Source organism: Ranitomeya variabilis, chromosome 1 (assembly GCF_051348905.1).
Source record: "Ranitomeya variabilis isolate aRanVar5 chromosome 1, aRanVar5.hap1, whole genome shotgun sequence".
NCBI lineage: Eukaryota > Metazoa > Chordata > Amphibia > Anura > Dendrobatidae > Ranitomeya > Ranitomeya variabilis.
This window is the reverse complement of record NC_135232.1, coordinates 1,087,497,325-1,087,516,347: the sequence shown is the minus strand read 5'-3', so window position 1 is coordinate 1,087,516,347 and position 19,023 is coordinate 1,087,497,325. Positions and strand designations below refer to the sequence as shown.

Here is a 19,023-nt window from a genome sequence, read left to right as displayed (position 1 = left end):
GATAAAGAAATGTATTTATGGGAATAATATATATACTTTTTCTTTATTTAGGATTTTTTTTTTTTTTTACACATGTGGAAATTTTTTTTTTTCACTTTGTCCCGGGGGGGGGGGGGGGGGACATCACAGATCGCTGATCTGACAGTTTGCACAGCACTCTGTCAGATCACCGATCTGACTTCCAGCGCTGCAGGCTTACCAGCGACTGCACTGAGCAAGCGCTTGGTAAGCCACCTCCCTGCAGGACCCGGATGCAGCCCCTCGGCCATTTTGGACCCGGGGACTGCAGGGAGAGGAGGTAAGAGACGCTCGGAGCAACACGATCACATCGCGTTGCTCCGAGGGTCTCAGGGAAGCCCGCAGGGAGCCCCCTCCCTGCGCGATGCTTCCCCCTTCCGCCGGAACACTGCGATCATGTTTGATCGCGATGTACCGGGGGTTAATGTGCCGGGAGCGGTCCGTGACCGCTCCTGGCACATAGTGCCGGATGTCAGCTGCGATAGTCAGCTGACACCCGGCCCCAATCGGCTGTGCTCCCCCCGTGAGCGCTGCCGATTGCATATGACGTACTATCCCGTCGGTGGGAATTAAGGCCCACTCCACCTCGACGGGATAGCACATCATATGGGATTAAGGGGTTAATGAAGTAACTCAGTATTGGATCAACTGCAGTGCATATGATTCAACGCTGTCATCATTCATTACTAAAATCTGCTTTTATATTTTTACAGTTTATCTAACTCAAACTAGGGTTAGTGTTTGTGAATGGTTTAGGGTTAGATTTAGGACTAGGCTTAGTCGTAATGCTAATGTTTGGGTTGAGCTTAGGGCTAGGGTTGGGTTTAGGGATAGGCTAGATTTTGCTTTGTGTAAGAGTTCGGCTTAGGGATAGAGGCAATGAATACAAATCTACTATATAATTGTCTAAGGGTCACTTCCGTCTGTCCTTCTGTCTTTCTTTCTTTCTTTCTGTCTGTCGCGGATATTCATTGGTCACGGCCTCTGTCTGTCATGGAAATGCAAGTCGCTGATTGGTCGTGGCAAAACGCCCACGACCAATCAGCGACGGACACAGTTCGGCGGCAAAATGGTCGCTCTTTCCGCAGTCAGTGCCCGCTCCATACTCCCCTCCAGTCAACCCTCACACAGGGTTAATGCCAGCGTTACCAGAGCGCGGTGTAAAGCACTCCGGTTACGCAGCTATTAACCCTGTGTGACCAACTTTTTACAATTGATGCTGCGTATTTTTTATTTTAAGTCTTTTTTAACAACGCATATAGTGCCCACATTGCTATATACTACGTGGGCTGTGTTACATACTGCGTGGGCTCTGTTATATACTACATCTCTGTGCTATATACTAACGTGGCTATGTTATATACTGCGTGACTGCTATATACTGCGTGGGCTGTGTTATATATTACGTGGCCAGTGTTATATACTGTGGGGGCTGTGCTATATACTGCGTGGCTGCTATGTACTGTGTGGGCTGTGCTATATATTACGTGGCCAGTGTTATATACTGCGGGAGCTGTGCTATATACTGCGTGGATGCTATATACTGCGTGGGCTGTGCTATATATTACGTGGCCAGTGTTATATACTACGTCGCCTGTGTTATATACTGCGTGGCTGCTATATACTGCGTGGGCTGTGTTATATAGTACGTGGGCTGTTATATACTGCGTGGCCACTGTTATATACTGCGTGGCCTGTATTAACGCAGCGGGTATTCTACAAAATGTATGTATGTATGTATATAGCAGCCACATAGTATATAGCACAGGCCACGTAGTATTTGTCTGCTATATACTACATGGCTCCTATATACTATGTGGCTGCTATATACATACATACAAACATATTCTAGAATACCCGATGCGTTAAAATCGGGCCACCATCTAGTCTTACATAAAGAAGTAAAAAATAACATATACATTCTTCTTAAAAAATTATGTAATAGCAGAAAAAACTACAAAGTGAAGGTGAAAACAATAATTACATTAGCAATTTTCTAAGATTTCAACAAATGTGTTTGGGGGAGTAAAAGGAGTAAAGGGTTTGGTACTGGATCTGTGGAAGGAACTTCAGGGGCACTAACTGCTCACAGGGTTGAGGGTAAGAAAATACATTTCTTGCCTGGGGGGCTGGCAGCCCACTACTACAATAAATACAAAATCTTGAGCAGAGCTAGTTTTTCCATCCGTGTACAGAGCTCCATATGCTTTGGATCAGATGTGATGCCACACAAAAAATCTCCAAAACTTCTGTTTGTAAATTAGATTTCTGGAGTTCACACATACGAGTCCTTTCCTCTAGGGCATCTTTTCCAAAATAGGAACTAAATGAGCATTTTATACCAGTGAAGATGACCACGATGATTTAATGCATGTTTTATACATTTGGAAAAGCTTCAGTAGCTTCCATTTACTGAGGATAATCGGCCACTGGCCAAAATAGATTCAAACACATAGAAGCAGCACAACCATTCATGTGGAAAATGGAGAGTTAAAAACTGTAAATAGAATCCTTCTGACTTTCTTACGTCTTATGATCTTCATCATTTTCAGAAATGAGAAACCATGACTACAACTCTAGTAATTCTAGAACTTTTCTAAACAATTCTCTTCTATTAAAGGGGTTGTCCGGGCTTTCTGTATAATTTGTGCGTATACCTAGGATCCAGAATGCTGACACTTTGTCATGTATTCCCTGTCAGCATTCTGCATGGCGTCCTAGATATCACACTGGGAATTGGCGCCTGCGCAGTGGAGCGGGTCACCGTGCTCTTCGATAGAAGTGCCGAAGTCTCGCGAGACTTCACAAATCTCGCGAGACATCGGCACTATCTTGAATTGAGCATGGTGACCCGCTCCACCTGATGGAAGTTCACGGGCAGAGCGCAGGCGCCGGTGACGTCACAATAAAGAGAAGGGGCGGCGCACGGAAGACAGAGCTGGATGATGGATGGCTGCAAGGAGGCTGAGTCAGGGGGAGAGATCATACCTCCCTGACTCAATAGAGGTATGGCGGGAAATTTATAAAAGTCATTATTTCAGCGTTCCTAGGGATAATAAACATAAGAGCCGCCTTCACAGAATGCAGCCTTAGTGCTGCTGGAGGTGGCTCTTTTACTTTAATATGCTGTGGGGGGGTGACAGGTTCCCTTTAACACATCAGCATGTCACTTCTTTCAGCGTTTTTGCAGTGTTTTTTTCACCAATAGAAAGAAACGTGGCAAGAATGCATCAAAAAATCAGGTTTTGCTGCATTTTTCGTGCAAAAACCTAAGGAAGTTGCATCGTTTTTTGTTTTGTTTTTTTTTAGGGGGAAATAAACTTTATCAGCATGCACAAGAGACAATAAAAGCGTAGCAAAAATGCAAAAAAAACCTGATTTTTTGTAAGCAGAGTCTTTACTGCCAAGAAAGCAGGTTTTACCTGCATAAAAAAAAAAAACGTAGCAAAATGCAACGTGTGAACATAGCCTTAGATATAAAATGGAGCTGGGAGCTGAGGCAGTGGAAGTGCTATATCCCACCCAGAGCACTTGCTATCTCATTTGCGTACCACTTCTAAAGTGGATTCTTCTGCAGCAGATCACCGTTTTGTTTTATACGGTTAAGGATTCATTTTGTCAAATGTTATCAGTTTGGCAGAGAGGTAGAATTAGCAAAAAGATTCCCTTTAAAGGGGTTGAGCCTTTAAAAATTATTGTATGATAAGGTTGCAGAGATGCTGGGCCCCAAGCTGCAGTGAAAGCTACCAACAGTCTGCTGTCCTGTGTGACATGTGTGACAAAGGCGGCTCCGTTCTCTTTCTAGCCACTTAGGTAATAGTATCAGTGGCTGCTGCACCTAAGTGGTGAAAAGGCTCAGAGCAGCACGTGACAGCGGAGCCCACTGTTGGGGGCACAGACCCTCATCCTGCCCCATCACTGTACTGTGCATGATCAGCACTCACACATGTGACATCCCACCTGTGGCATCACACCGGGGGGCTACACACCAGGGCTGAGAGCAGTATGTGACAGCGGAGCCCACTGTTGGGGGCACAGACCCTCATCCTGCCCAATCACTGTACTGTGCATGTTCAGCACTCACACATGTGACATCACACCTGTGACATTACACCGGGGGGCTACACAACAGGGCTGAGAGCAGTATGTGACAGCGGAGCCCACTGTTGGGGGCACAGACCCTCATCCTGCCCAATCACTGTACTGTGCATGTTCAGCACTCACACATGTGACATCCCACCTGTGGCATTAGACCGGGGGGCTACACACCAGGGCTGAGAGCAGTATGTGACAGCGGAGCCCACTGTTGGGGGCACAGACCCTCATCCTGCCCCATCACTGTACTGTGCATGTTCAGCACTCACACATGTGACATCACACCTGTGACATCACACCGGGGGGCTACACACCAGGGCTGAGAGCAGTATGTCACAGCGGAGCCCACTGTTGGGGGAACAGACCCTCATCCTGCCCCATCACTGTACTGTGCATGATCAGCACTCACACATGTGACATCCCACCTGTGGCATTAGACCGGGGGGCTACACACCAGGGCTGAGAGCAGTATGTGACAGCGGAGCCCACTGTTGGGGGAACAGACCCTCATCCTGCCCCATCACTGTACTGTGCATGTTCAGCACTCACACATGTGACATCACACCTGTGACATTACACCGGGGGGCTACACACCAGGGCTGAGAGCAGCATGTGATAGCGGAGCCCACTGTTGGGGGAGCAGACCCTCATCCTGCCCCATCACTGTACTGTGCATGTTCAGCACTCACACATGTGACATCACACCTGTGACATTACACCGGGGGGCTACACACCAGGGCTGAGAGCAGCATGTGATAGCGGAGCCCACTGTTGGGGGAACAGACCCTCATCCTGCCCCATCACTGTACTGTGCATGTTCAGCACTCACACATGTGACATCACACCTGTGACATTACACCGGGGGGCTACACACCAGGGCTGAGAGCAGCATGTGATAGCGGAGCCCACTGTTGGGGGAACAGACCCTCATCCTGCCCATCATTTGTACTGTGCATGTTCAGCACTCACACGTGTGACATCCCACCTGTGGCATTAGACCGGGGGTACACAGTGACTTTGGCTGAGACACACGACCATTGATCTTTCTATGCCATTGCTACATTGCAGCAAGCAAAGTGCCAGGATTATATCAAGCAAGATGCAAATAGAATCATTTGGATTTTTTGCATCTTCCTTGTGGCGTCATGTCGCTTGTGTGACCTCAATCCTGGGCTGCGATATAGCAGAGGCATACAGTCACTTGGTATAGCAGTCACTGAGATGGCACGTGCACACATCTTTTTCAGGCAAATATGCTTCATAATCTGAAAAAGTGCTAAATAAATGCTAAAACGAATGAACATATGCGCTGCGATCTTACACAACTTGCTGTGCACATCTTCAGCTTCTTTTAGCTTCAGGATTTCAAAGCCGCCGAGCGGTTAAAAGACGTGGCCTGACCATTCTTCAGGTGGATTCTGTTTAGACGCTACTGACTAGTTTATTCATTACGATGAAAAAAAAAACAGCAACAAAGATGTAAAAGAAATCTGCAATGACACTTCATGAAAAAAAAACTGCTGGCATTTCCTAAAGTGTCTTCTGTTTGAAAAACTAATTGGGAATGCACACTTTTAAAATGTTGTTGTGCGCCCATAGCCAAAGCCTGGGAACATGGCCGTACGTTACCTGTGATAGATAATAAATAGCTGCAGGATTTGCAGCCTGGACAAGTGGAGATCACTAGGCAAACCCCACATGTGCTGAGGCTGTTCTACACCTGGGGACTCGGACATAATATACGAGCATGTCCGATACTTGGAAAATATACGAGCACGTTCGCTCATCACTAGTGCCCACTCTTAAGGGGTCCGAAGCTGCTGCCTGGGCCCACAATGGCCTGAATGCATGGTAAATCATGTGAGATGCAAAGCATTATTTCACAGGGTGGTCTGGCTACAGGAGCGGCGCACTATAAGGCTATGTGCACACATTGCGGAATTGCCGCGGAAATTTTTGCAGCAATTAGGCAACTCCCTGCCGTGGGTAAAACGCATGAGGAATTGGCATGCATATTCCCGCTAAACACTAGCGTTTTTCAAGCGTTTTTAGCTTGCAGAATGCTAGCGTTTTCCAGGCGATCTGTAGCATCGCTTGGAAAACTGATTGACAGGTTGGTCACACTTGTCGAGCATAGTGTTTGACAAGTGTGACCAACTTTTTACTATTGATGCTGCCTATTCAGCATCAATAGTAAAACAATATAATGTTAAAAGTAATAAAAAAATAAAAAATCGTCATATTCTCACCTTCCAGAGCCTTCCCGATCCTCGCGATGCTCCCGGCAGCTCCCGTTCCCAGCGAAGCCTCGTGAGTCATGACAATGACCCCAGATGACGCAGCATCACGCAAGACCGCTACGTCATCACAGGTCATTGTCGCAATGCTTTGCTGGGAACGGGAGCTGCCGGGAGCATCGCAAAGGCCTGGGCTGGATCCGGGACCGCCAGAAGGTGAGTATATAACTATTTTTTATTTTAATTTTTTTTTTTAGGGCCTGGAGGAGAGTCTCTTCTCCTCCACCCTGGGTACCATCTGAACATGATCCGCTTACTTTACGCATGGTGGACATAGCCCCATGCGGGAAGTAAGAGGATCAATGCATTCCTATGTGTGCGGAATCGCCGCGATTATGCACAAAGAATGAGCATGCTGCGTATTTTTCCGCGATGCGATTCCGCTGCAGAAAAATATGCATTAGCACAGCATTGCGGAATCCCATTGAATTCAATGGGTTGTGTATGCGTTTTCGCAGAGAAAAAACATGGCAAAAACGCATACAATCCGCAACGTGTGCACATAGCCTAAATATGCCATGTAGGACGGCTCATCAACCCAGGCCTGACCAGACGCGCGCGCACACACAATAGCCTCATGCACGCATGTACATCCACACTGTAGCCTGTGTAATACACTATGTACGCATTCTGTAAACCATACACAGTCATGTACACTATATAGCATACTATTATAAACTCTACATACAGTTACACACGCTATATACTGTATACAGGCAGATGGTAATACCTTTGCTGTAGTCGGTCTTCAGAAGCAGTCGGGGTCTTCACACACCTGCCCGCCCCCAGTTCAGCAGCCATCAGTGGTCAGCAGGGTATTGGGGACACAGCAGAGCAGGGTGAGAGCAGAGCATCTTCCTGTCACTGGCTCTGCACACGGCTGCCATGTCCGTCCTCCCTCTCCCTCTGTCCCGACTACCAGTCTAGTGATGGCCGGAGAGGACGGGACACGGCCTATAGAAAGCAGCTATGGGACAGGGGCACTGCTATCATGGAGGTGGGGAGCCTGTGTACTCGGGAGCCTGTGTACTCGGGAGCCTGTGTACTCGGGAGCCTGTGTACTCGGACCCTGGCACCTTCCTGCGCCCCATACTGCTGCAGAGTTCTCACAAGTCCAGTCTCGCAAGCAGCAATCTGTGATGATGGCGCCGCCTGCTGGACATAATGATGTTTTCTGTCAGAGAAGACATGAGGTAATTACTGAGGCTACAGGGACGGCCACAAAATGAGCGTCCACCATGAACCTGTCCACTAAGGCCTGGTGTGAATACATGGCAAGGCAGACACCCGTCCATCATCAAGTGTCAGCAATCACAGGAGCGCACATAAGGCAGAGTCTGTGATTGGCTGACGGGGTGAGGCACAAGTATACTGCAGCGCTGTACGAGGGGCCCCTCTCCAGTCTCCCCCTCTATAGTGGCCATGGCTAATGTCTTCACTAATTACCCCACACTGGCCATTCACTCACTGATCATGACAGGAGTCCAAAAAGTCTCCCCTCCCCAGCAGTATGTATGGAGGCTGATAGAGGGCAGGGCAGCCCCGACTCCACAGAGACCCCAGCAGGAGGAGCACAGGGGCTTCCACACGATGTGCTGCTCGGTGACCTCCCCTGCAGAGCTCCTGCCAGCCGCGGGGCCAAGAGGAACAGGAGATGCAGGGGCCCTTCCTTCTGCAAATGACAGACCCCGCCTCTCCTCACACAGTGTTCCTGCTCTATCACCACTGTGGATGTGATGTGGGGACATGTGAAGCTCTATCACCACTGTGGATGTGATGTGGGGACATGTGACGCTCTATCACCACGGTGGATGTGATGTGGGGACATGTGACGCTCTATCACCACTGTGGATGTGATGTGGAGACATGTGAAGCTCTATCACCACTGTGGATGTGATGTGGAGACATGTGAAGCTCTATCACCACTGTGGATGTGATGTGGGGACATGTGAAGCTCTATCACCACTGTGGATGTGATGTGGAGACATGTGAAGTTCTATCACCACTGTGGATGTGATGTGGAGACATGTGAAGCTCTATCACCACTGTGGATGTGATGTGGAGACGTGAAGCTCTATCACCACTGTGGATGTGATGTGGAGACATGTGACGCTCTATCACCACTGTGGATGTGATGTGAGGACATGTGAAGCTCTATCACCACTGTGTATGTGATGTGGAGACATGTGACGCTCTATCACCACTGTGGATGTGATGTGGAGACATGTGACGCTCTATCACCACTGTGGATGTGATGTGGAGACGTGAAGCTCTATCACCACTGTGGATGTGATGTGGAGACATGTGACGCTCTATCACCACTGTGGATGTGATGTGAGGACATGTGAAACTCTATCACCGCTGTGGATGTGATGTGGGGACATGTGACGCTCTGTCACCACTGTGGATGTGATGTGGAGACATGTGATCCTCTATCACCACTGTGGATGTGATGTGGAGACATGTGAAGCTCTATCACCACTGTGGATGAGATGTGGGGACATGTGATGCTCTATCACCACTGTGGATGTGATGTGGAGACGTGAAGCTCTATCACCACTGTGGATGTGATGTGGAGACATGTGAAGCTCTATCACCACTGTGGATGTGATGTGGGGACATGTGACGCTCTATCACCACTGTGGATGTGATGTGAGGACATGTGACGCTCTATCACCACTGTGGATGTGATGTGGGGACATGTGAAGTTCTATCACCACTGTGGATGTGATATTGGGACATGTGACACTCTATCACCACTGTGGATGTGATGTGGAAACATGTGAAACTCTATCACCGCTGTGGATGTGATGTGGAGACATGTGACACTCTATCACCACTGTGGATGTGATGTGGAGACATGTGAAGCTCTATCACCACTGTGGATGTGATGTGGGGACATGTGAAGTTCTATCACCACTGTGGATGTGATGTGGAAACATGTGAAGCTCTATCACCACTGTGGATGTGATGTGGAGACATGTGACGTTCTATCACCACTGTGGATGTGATGTGGAGACATGTGACGTTCTATCACCACTGTGGATGTGATGTGGAGACATGTGGAGCTCTATCACCACTGTGGATGTGATGTGGGGACATGTGACGCTCTATCACCACTGTGGATGTGATGTGGGGACATGTGAAGCTCTATCACCACTGTGGATGTGATATTGGGACATGTGACATTCTATCACCACTGTGGATGTGATGTGGGGACATGTGACACTCTATCACCACTGTGGATGTGATGTGGAGACATGTGACGCTCTATCACCACTGTGGATGTGATGTGGAGACATGTGATGCTCTATCACCACTGTGTATGTGATGTGGAAACATGTGAAACTCTATCACCGCTGTGGATGTGATGTGGAGACATGTGACACTCTATCACCACTGTGGATGTGATGTGGAGACATGTGAAGCTCTATCACCACTGTGGATGTGATGTGGGGACATGTGAAGTTCTATCACCACTGTGGATGTGATGTGGAAACATGTGAAGCTCTATCACCACTGTGGATGTGATGTGGAGACATGTGACGTTCTATCACCACTGTGGATGTGATGTGGAGACATGTGACGTTCTATCACCACTGTGGATGTGATGTGGAGACATGTGGAGCTCTATCACCACTGTGGATGTGATGTGGGGACATGTGCCGCTCTATCACCACTGTGGATGTGATGTGGGGACATGTGAAGCTCTATCACCACTGTGGATGTGATATTGGGACATGTGACGCTCTATCACCACTGTGGATGTGATGTGGAGACATGTGACGCTCTATCACCACTGTGGATGTGATGTGGAGACATGTGAAGCTCTATCACCACTGTGGATGTGATGTGAGGACATGTGGAGCTCTATCACCACTGCGGATGTGATGTGGAGACATATGACGCTCTATCACCACTGTGGATGTGATGTGGAGACATGTGAAGCCCTATCACCACTGTGGATGTGATGTGGGGACATGTGATGCTCTATCAGCACTGCGGATGTGAAGTGGAGACATGTGACGCTCTATCACCACTGTGGATGTGATGTGGGGACATGTAAAGCTCTATCGCCACTCTGGATGTGTTGTGGAGACATGTGACGCTCTATCACCACTGTGGATGTGATGTGAGGACATGTGGAGCTCTATCACCACTGTGGATGTGATGTGGGGGACATGTGACGCTCTATCACCACTGTGGATGTGATGTGGGGACATGTGACGCTCTATCACCACTGTGGATGTGATGTGGGGACATGTGAAGCTCTATCACCACCGTGGATGTGATGTGGGGACATGTGACACTATCACCACTGTGGATGTGATGTGGAGACGTGAAGCTCTATCACCACTGTGGATGTGATGTGGAGACATGTGAAGCTCTATCCCACTGTGGATGTGATGTGGGGACATGTGAAGCTCTATCACCACTGTGGATGTGATGTGGAGACATGTGACGCTCTATCACCACTGTGGATGTGATGTGGAGACATGTGAAGCTCTATCACCACTGTGGATGTGATGTGGAAACATGGGAAGCTCTATCACCGCTGTGGATGTGATGTGGGGACATGTGACGCTCTGTCACCACTGTGGATGTGATGTGGAGACATGTGATCCTCTATCACCACTGTGGATGAGATGTGGGGACATGTGATGCTCTATCACCACTGTGGATGTGATGTGGAAACATGTGAAGCTCTATCACCACTGTGGATGTGATGTGGAGACATGTGACGCTCTATCACCACTGTGGATGTGATGTGGGGACATGTGAAGCTCTATCACCACTGTGGATGTGATGTGGGGACATGTGACGCTCTATCACCACAGTGGATGTGATGTGGGGACATGTGACACTCTATCACCACTGTGGATGTGATGTGGAGACATGTGACGCTCTATCACCACTGTGGATGTGATGTGGAAACATGTGACGCTCTATCACCACTGTGGATGTGATGTGGAGACATGTGAAGCTCTATCACCACTGTGGATGTGATGTGGAAACATGGGAAGCTCTATCACCGCTGTGGATGTGATGTGGGGACATGTGACGCTCTGTCACCACTGTGGATGTGATGTGGAGACATGTGATCCTCTATCACCACTGTGGATGAGATGTGGGGACATGTGACGCTCTATCACCACTGTGGATGTCATGTGGAAACATGTGAAGCTCTATCACCACTGTGGATGTGATGTGGAGACATGTGACGCTCTATCACCACTGTGGATGTGATGTGGGGACATGTGAAGCTCTATCACCACTGTGGATGTGATGTGGGGACATGTGACGCTCTATCACCACTGTGGATGTGATGTGGGGACATGTGACACTCTATCACCACTGTGGATGTGATGTGGAGACATGTGATGCTCTATCACCACTGTGGATGTGATGTGGAGACATGTGACGCTCTATCACCACTGTGGATGTGATGTGGGGACATGTGAAGCTCTATCACCACTGTGGATGTGATGTGGGGACATGTGACGCTCTATCACCACTGTGGATGTGATGTGGGGACATGTGACACTCTATCACCACTGTGGATGTGATGTGGAGACATGTGACGCTCTATCACCACTGTGGATGTGATGTGGAGACGTGAAGCTCTATCACCACTGTGGATGTGATGTGGGGGACATGTGAAGCTCTATCACCACTGTGGATGTGATATTTAGACATGTGAAGCTCTATCACCACTGTGAATGTGATGTGGAGACATGTGAAGCTCTATCACCACTGTGGATGTGATGTGGGGACATGTGAAGCTCTGTCACTACTGTGGATGTGATGTGGAGACATGTGATGCTCTATCACCACTGTGGATGTGATGTGGAGACATGTGAAGCTCTGTCACCACTGTGGATGTGATGTGGTGACATGTGAAGATCTATCACCACTGTGGATGTGATGTGGAGACATGTGACGCTCTATCACCACTGTGGATGTGATGTGGAGACATGTGAAGTTCTATCACCACTGTGGATGTGATGTGGGGACATGTGATGCTCTATCACCACTGTGGATGTGATGTGGAGACGTGTGACGCTCTATCACCACTGTGGATGTGATGTGAGGACATGTGAAGCTCTATCACCACTGTGGATGTGCTGTGGAGACGTGTGACACTCTATCACCACTGTGGATGTGATGTGAGGACATGTGAAGCTCTATCACCACTGTGGATGTGATGTAAGGACATGTGAAGCTCTATCACCACTGTGGATGTGATGTGAGGACATGTGAAGCTCTATCACCACTGTGGATGTGATGTGAGGACATGTGAAGCTCTATCACCACTGTGGATGTGATGTGGGTACATGTGATGCTCTGTCACCACTGTGGATGTGATGTGGAGACATGTGATGCTCTGTCACCACTGTGGATGTGATGTGGAGACATGTGAAGCTCTATCACCAGTGTGGATGTGATGGGGTGACATGTGACGCTCTATCACCACTGTGGATGTGATGTGGGGACATGTGAAGCTCTATCACCACTGTGGATGTGATGTGGGGACATGTGACGCTCTATCACCACTGTGGATGGGATGTGGGGACATGTGACGCTCTATCACCACTGTGGATGTGATGTGGGAACATGTGGCGCTCTATCACCACTGTGGATGTGATGTGGGGACATGTGACGCTCTATCACCACTGTGGATGTGATGTGGGGACATGTGACACTCTATCACCACTGTGGATGTGATGTGGAGACATGTGACTCTCTATCACCACTGTGGATGTGATGTGGAGACATGTGACGCTCTATCACCACTGTGGATGTGATGTGGGGACATGTGAAGCTCTATCACCACTGTGGATGTGATGTGGGGACATGTGACGCTCTATCACCACTGTGGATGTGATGTGGGGACATGTGACACTCTATCGCCACTGTGGATGTCATGTGGAGACATGTGACGCTCTATCACCACTGTGGATGTGATGTGGAGACGTGAAGCTCTATCATCACTGTGGATGTGATGTGGGGGACATGTGAAGCTCTATCACCACTGTGGATGTGATATTTAGACATGTGAAGCTCTATCACCACTGTGAATGTGATGTGGAGACATGTGAAGCTCTATCACCACTGTGGATGTGATGTGGGGACATGTGAAGCTCTATCACCACTGTGGATGTGATGTGGAGACATGTGACGCTCTATCACCACTGTGGATGTGATGTGGAGACATGTGAAGCTCTGTCACCACTGTGGATGTGATGTGGTGACATGTGAAGATCTATCACCACTGTGGATGTGATGTGGAGACATGTGACGCTCTATCACCACTGTGGATGTGATCTGGAGACATGTGACGCTCTATCACCACGGTGGATGTGATGTGGGGGACATGTGACGCTCTATCACCACTGTGGATGTGATGTGAGGACATGTGACGCTCTATCACCACTGTGGATGTGATGTGAGGACACGTGAAGTTCTGTCACCACTGTGGATGTGATGTGGGGACATGTGAAGCTCTATCACCACTGTGGATGTGATGTGGGGACATGTGACGCTCTATCACCACTGTGGATGTGATGTGGGGACATGTGACACTCTATCGCCACTGTGGATGTCATGTGGAGACATGTGACGCTCTATCACCACTGTGGATGTGATGTGGAGACGTGAAGCTCTATCATCACTGTGGATGTGATGTGGGGGACATGTGAAGCTCTATCACCACTGTGGATGTGATATTTAGACATGTGAAGCTCTATCACCACTGTGAATGTGATGTGGAGACATGTGACGCTCTATCACCACGGTGGATGTGATGTGGGGGACATGTGACGCTCTATCACCACTGTGGATGTGATGTGAGGACATGTGACGCTCTATCACCACTGTGGATGTGATGTGGAAACATGTGAAGCTCTATCACCGCTGTCGATGTGATGTGGAGACATGTGAAGCTCTATCACCACTGTGGATGTGATGTGGGGACATGTGAAGTTCTATCACCACTGTGGATGTGATGTGGAGACATGTGACGTTCTATCACCACTGTGGATGTGATGTGGGGACATGTGAAGCTCTGTCACCACTGTGGATGTGATGTGGAGACATGTGGAGCTCTATCACCACTGTGGATGTGATGTGGGGACATGTGACGCTCTATCACCACTGTGGATGTGATGTGGGGACATGTGAAGCTCTATCACCACTGTGGATGTGATATTGGGACATGTGACATTCTATCACCACTGTGGATGTGATGTGGGGACATGTGACACTCTATCACCACTGTGGATGTGATGTGGAGACATGTGACGCTCTATCACCACTGTGGATGTGATGTGGAGACATGTGATGCTCTATCACCACTGCGGATGTGATGTGGAGATATGTGACGCTCTATCACCACTGTGGATGTGATGTGGAGACATGTGACGCTCTATCACCACTGTGGATGTGATGTGGAGACATGTGAAGCTCTATCACCACTGTGGATGTGATGTGAGGACATGTGGAGCTCTATCACCACTGCGGATGTGATGTGGAGACATATGACGCTCTATCACCACTGTGGATGTGATGTGGAGACATGTGAAGCCCTATCACCACTGTGGATGTGATGTGGGGACATGTGATGCTCTATCAGCACTGCGGATGTGAAGTGGAGACATGTGACGCTCTATCACCACTGTGGATGTGATGTGGGGACATGTGAAGCTCTATCACCACTGCGGATGTGATGTGGAGACGTGAAGTTCTATCGCCACTCTGGATGTGTTGTGGAGACATGTGACGCTCTATCACCACTGTGGATGTGATGTGAGGACATGTGGAGCTCTATCACCACTGTGGATGTGATGTGGGGGACATGTGACGCTCTATCACCACTGTGGATGTGATGTGGGGACATGTGACGCTCTATCACCACTGTGGATGTGATGTGGGGACATGTGAAGCTCTATCACCACCGTGGATGTGATGTGGGGACATGTGACACTATCACCACTGTGGATGTGATGTGGAGACGTGAAGCTCTATCACCACTGTGGATGTGATGTGGAGACATGTGAAGCTCTATCCCACTGTGGATGTGATGTGGGGACATGTGAAGCTCTATCACCACTGTGGATGTGATGTGGAGACATGTGACGCTCTATCACCACTGTGGATGTGATGTGGAGACATGGGAAGCTCTATCACCACTGTGGATGTGATGTGGAAACATGGGAAGCTCTATCACCGCTGTGGATGTGATGTGGGGACATGTGACGCTCTGTCACCATTGTGGATGTGATGTGGAGACATGTGATCCTCTATCACCACTGTGGATGAGATGTGGGGACATGTGATGCTCTATCACCACTGTGGATGTGATGTGGAAACATGTGAAGCTCTATCACCACTGTGGATGTGATGTGGAGACATGTGACGCTCTATCACCACTGTGGATGTGATGTGGGGACATGTGAAGCTCTATCACCACTGTGGATGTGATGTGGGGACATGTGACGCTCTATCACCACAGTGGATGTGATGTGGGGACATGTGACACTCTATCACCACTGTGGATGTGATGTGGAGACATGTGACGCTCTATCACCACTGTGGATGTGATGTGGAGACATGTGACGCTCTATCACCACTGTGGATGTGATGTGGAGACATGTGAAGCTCTATCACCACTGTGGATGTGATGTGGAAACATGGGAAGCTCTATCACCGCTGTGGATGTGATGTGGGGACATGTGACGCTCTGTCACCACTGTGGATGTGATGTGGAGACATGTGATCCTCTATCACCACTGTGGATGAGATGTGGGGACATGTGACGCTCTATCACCACTGTGGATGTGATGTGGAAACATGTGAAGCTCTATCACCACTGTGGATGTGATGTGGAGACATGTGACGCTCTATCACCACTGTGGATGTGATGTGGGGACATGTGAAGCTCTATCACCACTGTGGATGTGATGTGGGGACATGTGACGCTCTATCACCACTGTGGATGTGATGTGGGGACATGTGACACTCTATCACCACTGTGGATGTGATGTGGAGACATGTGATGCTCTATCACCACTGTGGATGTGATGTGGAGACATGTGACGCTCTATCACCACTGTGGATGTGATGTGGGGACATGTGAAGCTCTATCACCACTGTGGATGTGATGTGGGGACATGTGACGCTCTATCACCACTGTGGATGTGATGTGGGGACATGTGACACTCTATCACCACTGTGGATGTGATGTGGAGACATGTGACGCTCTATCACCACTGTGGATGTGATGTGGAGACGTGAAGCTCTATCACCACTGTGGATGTGATGTGGGGGACATGTGAAGCTCTATCACCACTGTGGATGTGATATTTAGACATGTGAAGCTCTATCACCACTGTGAATGTGATGTGGAGACATGTGAAGCTCTATCACCACTGTGGATGTGATGTGGGGACATGTGAAGCTCTATCACTACTGTGGATGTGATGTGGAGACATGTGATGCTCTATCACCACTGTGGATGTGATGTGGAGACATGTGAAGCTCTGTCACCACTGTGGATGTGATGTGGTGACATGTGAAGATCTATCACCACTGTGGATGTGATGTGGAGACATGTGACGCTCTATCACCACTGTGGATGTGATGTGGAGACATGTGAAGCTCTATCACCACTGTGGATGTGATGTGGGGACATGTGATGCTCTATCACCACTGTGGATGTGATGTGGAGACGTGTGACGCTCTATCACCACTGTGGATGTGATGTGAGGACATGTGAAGCTCTATCACCACTGTGGATGTGATGTAAGGACATGTGAAGCTCTATCACCACTGTGGATGTGATGTGAGGACATGTGAAGCTCTATCACCACTGTGGATGTGATGTGAGGACATGTGAAGCTCTATCACCACTGTGGATGTGATGTGGGTACATGTGATGCTCTGTCACCACTGTGGATGTGATGTGGAGGCATGTGATGCTCTGTCACCACTGTGGATGTGATGTGGGGACATGTGAAGCTCTATCACCACTGTGGATGTGATGTGGGGACATGTGACGCTCTATCACCACTGTGGATGGGATGTGGGGACATGTGACGCTCTATCACCACTGTGGATGTGATGTGGGAACATGTGACGCTCTATCACCACTGTGGATGTGATGTGGGAACATGTGACGCTCTATCACCACTGTGGATGTGATGTGGGGACATGTGACGCTCTATCACCACTGTGGATGTGATGTGGGGACATGTGACACTCTATCACCACTGTGGATGTGATGTGGAGACATGTGACTCTCTATCACCACTGTGGATGTGATGTGGAGACATGTGACGCTCTATCACCACTGTGGATGTGATGTGGGGACATGTGAAGCTCTATCACCACTGTGGATGTGATGTGGGGACATGTGACGCTCTATCACCACTGTGGATGTGATGTGGGGACATGTGACCCTCTATCGCCACTGTGGATGTGATGTGGAGACATGTGACGCTCTATCACCACTGTGGATGTGATGTGGAGACGTGAAGCTCTATCATCACTGTGGATGTGATGTGGGGGACATGTGAAGCTCTATCACCACTGTGGATGTGATATTTAGACATGTGAAGCTCTATCACCACTGTGAATGTGATGTGGAGACATGTGAAGCTCTATCACCACTGTGGATGTGATGTGGGGACATGTGAAGCTCTATCACCACTGTGGATGTGATGTGGAGACATGTGACGCTCTATCACCACTGTGGATGTGATGTGGAGACATGTGAAGCTCTGTCACCACTGTGGATGTGATGTGGTGACATGTGAAGATCTATCACCACTGTGGATGTGATGTGGAGACATGTGACGCTCTATCACCACTGTGGATGTGATGTGGAGACATGTGAAGCTCTATCACCACTGTGGATGTGATGTGGGGACATGTGATGCTCTATCACCACTGTGGATGTGATGTGGAGACGTGTGACGCTCTATCACCACTGTGGATGTGATGTGAGGACATGTGAAGCTCTATCACCACTGTGGATGTGATGTAAGGACATGTGAAGCTCTATCACCACTGTGGATGTGATGTGAGGACATGTGAAGCTCTATCACCACTGTGGATGTGATGTGGGTACATGTGATGCTCTGTCACCACTGTGGATGTGATGTGGAGACATGTGATGCTCTGTCACCACTGTGGATGTGATGTGGAGACATGTGAAGCTCTATCACCAGTGTGGATGTGATGGGGTGACATGTGACGCTCTATCACCACTGTGGATGTGATGTGGAGACATGTGAAGCTCTATCACCACTGTGGATGTGATGTGGGGACATGTGAAGCTCTATCACCACTGTGGATGTGATGTGGGGACATGTGATGCTCTATCACCACTGTGGATGTGATGTGGAGACGTGTGACGCTCTATCACCACTGTGGATGTGATGTGAGGACATGTGAAGCTCTATCACCACTGTGCATGTGCTGTGGAGACGTGTGACACTCTATCACCACTGTGGATGTGATGTGAGGACATGTGACGCTCTATCACCACTGTGGATGTGATGTGAGGACATGTGAAGCTCTATCACCACTGTGGATGTGATGTGAGGACATGTGA

The 19,023-nt window shown here is 48.9% G+C and overlaps 1 protein-coding gene and 1 long non-coding RNA gene across 6 annotated transcripts in view; one reads left to right on the top strand and one right to left on the bottom strand.

Annotated features, from left to right (window-relative positions):
* KCNIP4 (potassium voltage-gated channel interacting protein 4) overlaps positions 1–19,023 on the bottom strand; it is a 1,385,815-nt gene that overhangs the window by 396,994 nt on the left and 969,798 nt on the right. Inside the window, exon 1 of one of the 5 annotated variants that reach the window (XM_077279985.1) lies at positions 7,141–7,634. The exons of the other annotated variants lie outside the window; for them this stretch is intronic. The gene's annotated coding sequence lies outside the window, so the exon portion shown is untranslated. Of the gene's footprint in view, positions 1–7,140; positions 7,635–19,023 lie in introns of those variants that run through there. 5 annotated transcript variants of the gene reach the window in all.
* Positions 2,939–19,023, top strand: part of LOC143793217 (uncharacterized) — a 137,757-nt gene continuing 121,672 nt past the window's right edge. The window contains exon 1 of the long non-coding RNA XR_013220077.1: positions 2,939–3,024. This is a non-coding gene — a long non-coding RNA (uncharacterized LOC143793217). The remainder of the gene's footprint in view (positions 3,025–19,023) is intronic.